Source organism: Hippocampus comes, unplaced genomic scaffold (genome assembly GCF_001891065.2).
Source record: "Hippocampus comes isolate QL1 unplaced genomic scaffold, H_comes_QL1_v1.1 scaffold315, whole genome shotgun sequence".
Classification (NCBI taxonomy): Eukaryota; Metazoa; Chordata; class Actinopteri; order Syngnathiformes; family Syngnathidae; genus Hippocampus; species Hippocampus comes.
In genome coordinates this window covers 2,129,743-2,134,123 of record NW_017805539.1, presented here as the reverse complement: position 1 = coordinate 2,134,123, position 4,381 = coordinate 2,129,743, and positions in this window count along the sequence as shown.

Here is a 4,381-nt window from a genome sequence, read left to right as displayed (position 1 = left end):
GTGTGTGTGTGTGTGTGTGTAAGTGTGAGAAGTCCATTCAGAGGTGTAAGTGTGTATGGTCCATATATTTGTTTCTTAGCCACATTTCTTCGCAGCTAACGTGTTTCCCTTGAGGTTCACGCACAAAGTGTGCATGTACAATACATTTACTGTAGTCTGTGCATGCACTCCTCCTGATGGACCTGAGGGAGGGTTTCATCTTTGTGTACAGGCAGAATCTTTCTTATTTTACATGCATTGTATTATCCCAAGCTACAATTTAATGACATATCGTCTCACAATCATTACATGACAAGATAGTAAAACCCAATCTCTGTGGGTTTTTTTTTTTTTTTGATGACATGGTGTGAAGAGAAAGAAACAGCTATTTGCTGAAAGTTGGTAACTTGGCACGCTCTGTTGTCACTTGAAAAGAAATGAAATAAGCTAATGTTGCAGGCAACAACTTCACACAGTGCATCGGTCACTTGCTTGGGCCCTAAAAATGTCATTTGTACATAAAAATTGTACAGAGAGTGGACAGTAAGCAGCAACATATCCTACCAAAATAAAAGTAGTGACAACACTCAACATTGCTGAATCGAACCAACACGTGCGCGCGATTATCCACACGAGCTCGATAGCTAGCTAGATGCTAGTCAGAGAAGCTAACATAAATGGAGCAGTCTCCATCGTCGCTCAGTTGTGCTTCTTGTCACCGGACGGTTGGACTCAACAACACCAAGAGCGAAGAGCTTTGTTTCCAGAAAATTGCTTGATGAAGGCTTAACAGGCAAACATGAACAGGAAGATGCAAGCTACCAAAATAAAAGCGACAACCGGTCTAAGCATCACTTAACAGAACCAACAGTTGCACACCGTAATCCACACTTCCCTTTATTAGTTAGCTGCTTTTGTGCGATGCTAACATAGTAGTCAGACTCTCAAACGCGCTACATCACTGGTTTATTTTAGATTCTAGTCCAGGTCTTGAGCTCAATCAGTCAACAAAGACGACAAAGTTGTCCCGACAGCTCCACAGCTCCTTCCGATATAAGAGCGGCCACTTGTTGTGTCGTGTCGCTAATTTGAGACGCAGACTAATTGCGGCTCAGTAATGGAGAAACCATTAGCGTCTGGAAGATAAGTCTATCTAGGAACTGATGCTCAGCACACACATAAACACACAATATACAACACACAGAAGGCTCATCCATTGTATATGAAGATTAGTGAGGGTAAATAAAGACAGATTGTATATAAAGACAGGCAGAAGTGTATATAAAGATGGACAGCTCAAATCAAAATAATTTATAAAAAGATGGACAGACCATATACACACAAAGATGTATAGGTTGCGTTTAAAGTTAGCTTACAGTATTTGTATCTGCTAGCATTTGGTCAAATCTTCATTCGGTAGCTTTTTCTCCAGAAATGACTATTTGGACCTCGTGTGACGGGCACGCGGTATATAAATATGTCCACGTGGACATGGTGTGACTGAAGATGCTAACTACATGCTCCGTTATCTTATTTTGCTAACTGAGAACGTTCCGTTTGAGTTCTCGTTGAGTAACATTTTGTGTATGGAAATAAAATAAAATAAAATAAAGTTGGTGCTCGTGCAACTGAGCGGTGCATCTGAATTCATGTCTATGTTGACAATAAGGAGCCCTGAGTAAAAACAGACTGTCGTGTTAACTTCTGTGGCTAGCCGCTAGCTGCGCGTTTCAGTCTTCATCAAGCAGCTTTTTGTGTACAAAATTATTTTAATTCGACTTGTGTAATTAGCATGGTGCATTTGTCTGTGTTGACTAGTAGGAGCGCTGAGTGAAGATGTAGACTGCTACATTAGCATCTTTTGCTAGCTGCTAGTTGTTTGTTTCATCGGGCAGCTTTTTGCGTAGTAAAGACTTCAATTTGTTTTGTTGATTCGCATAGTGAACTTAAGTCTATTGACCAGAAGCGCTGAGTCAAGACATAGTAGACTGCTAATTTAGCTTCTCATGCTAGCTGTACAAAAAGGTAGTGGTCCATGTGAACATTGTATTTTCATGTGGCTAGAGTGCAGTTTGGCCAAACACATTTGCAATATTATCAAAGTTCACTAGCATTACAGATTTTTAAAATTTGAGTGTTTGCTCTCAATTTTTTTTCCCCATGTTGTGCCTACCGTCAGAACCAAACAAAGAACACAAACAGTGTCGAGCTTGGCCGCCAGCTCAGTCGGGGTCCAATTATGGCTCCGCTTGTCTTATCAGGTGCTGTGAGTGGCACATAACGCTAACAGTGACGGCCCGCTTTTCCCAGGGAGGCGGGGAAGTGTGTGTTGCCCGGGATGGGGTGATGGGTTACCTCGCTCGTTCCATATTTGTTCATGTTTAGTGTCTCAAGATGCTGCCAAGGAGCTGAGATGACAACACTGTTTACATCCTCCCTTATTTTTACTCCCTTCTGATCAAAGTCACCAAAGGTTGGACGTCTCAAGTCTTGCACATTCCAATACATAGGTGGATGAAAAAGCCTCATTGTTCGGATTCGCTTTACCATGTGGTGAAACTGGAAAATTACACTTTCGTTCTCAAAATGGAGGAAGGGAACGCGCCCTTTGGTCCACTCAAGTTTCTATAACGAGACATAAAATGAGAACATGTTCAAGAGGCTTGAAAGCGGTCATAAATATTTTCTTGAACGCCGACGTCGGCAGACGGCGGGGTCGTTAATAACAACCAGGAAATACGGGAACTGATCGGAATAAGGCGGACGTGGCGTACTGTTTAACTTATTTACCCATCAGGCTCTTCTTCCTGTCCCATCAGCTTGTTTATCTATTTATTTATTTATTTATTTTTCGCTTTTAAAAGCTTTTCAGTGTGATAAGCCACAAGCGCTCCTGCCTGCGGGATAGATGCGTTGTCATGGCAACCAGGAGCTGAAACACTCACTTGCACACACATAAACACATGAAGGATTATGACATTTGAGTATTTTTGTTCCAAATAATGCGCTGTACTTCTCTTTACGTAAAAGCGAGGACATGACAGTCCTGCTCCTTACGTGGTTTTTTTTTTGTTCTTCCATAAAAAATAAACGTTCAGCATCCCGCCACACGTCTTGTGTGGATCCTGCCCGGCGACCATCTGCTGTTTATCTCACTGATAGGCCTGACTCCGGGAAACCGTTGTTGAGACCGCCTACCTTCTCTGTCAATTCACGCAATGAACGCACACACCAAAGCAAGAGCAAAAAAAAAAAAAAAAAAAAAAAATGTTAAGTTGTTTGCTAATGCTTTGAAAGGAAGTCATAAACTGCAAGTATATCAGATAAGAGTTGAGTTTTGGTCGAACGCCCTTATTGGTGGGCAACAGCTGACATTCAACATTGTACTTTGTTTGAGGATTTAAATTAGGGTTTCAAACGAGTTCATAATCACGGCATCAAGCCAGGGCTAGGATTTCAAATGATGGTTTAAAAGAAGGCTTTCCAGCGAGGGTTAAGGATTCAAATGAGGGAAATTTGAAGGCAGAGTTTGGGGGTTTCAAACTAGGGCAAAGTTTAGTGTTACAGAATCAGGTTTCAAGCTCGGGTTAAGGTTTCAAAATAGGGCTTCAAGACAGGATTTGGGTTTCAAACAACACGTTAGAGTTTTAAGATGGGGTACGGCTTTCGAGGCTTCAAGACAGGGCTGGAGAAACCAGGATTAGGGTTTTTAAATTAAGGTCTGAAAGTTGGGTATTGTGTTCAAATTAGAGTTTGTCGTCTGGGCTAGGCTTGAAGGTTCCAAACTGTTTGGAATTGATTACTCCTGATTTCAAAAGGCATTATTATTATTATTATTGTCATTATTATTGTTATTAAGCATTTATAAAGCCTTTATTAATGTAGCTTGTTGAAAAGAGGTGCCTTTTCTTATGTGTATTAACAATATTAGCAGTTCTGCTTTAGATCAGTGTCTAAATGAAATTCCAATCTCCAATATAAGTCAGCTCCGCTGATGAGTCAGCCTCTGTGATTGGCTGCAGGACAGAAAGTGAGAGCAGGTTTATGTTTTTCTCCCACACGATCAGGACGTCTCTCCTCCTCCTTTTTTTCCTCCTTCTCCTTGTCCTGGTGCTCAGGAGGAGCCAGCCAATAAAGATAAGCTTGACAGAGGAGTCATCCAATAAAAGATAAGCGTCCGAGTGGGCCGGCCAATAACAGATAAGATGGTGGTAGGTGGTTAGGGGTGCGCGTTTGTCTGTGACTTCCGGGTTGGTTTTGGTCGGGCTGATAGCCGACACGCTGCTGATATGCTCGGCGTCTTGTTGGCATCCGCACAGACGAGCGGAGACGAACGTTCTCACAAGATCCCTCACACACACACACACACACACACACACACACACACACACACACACACACA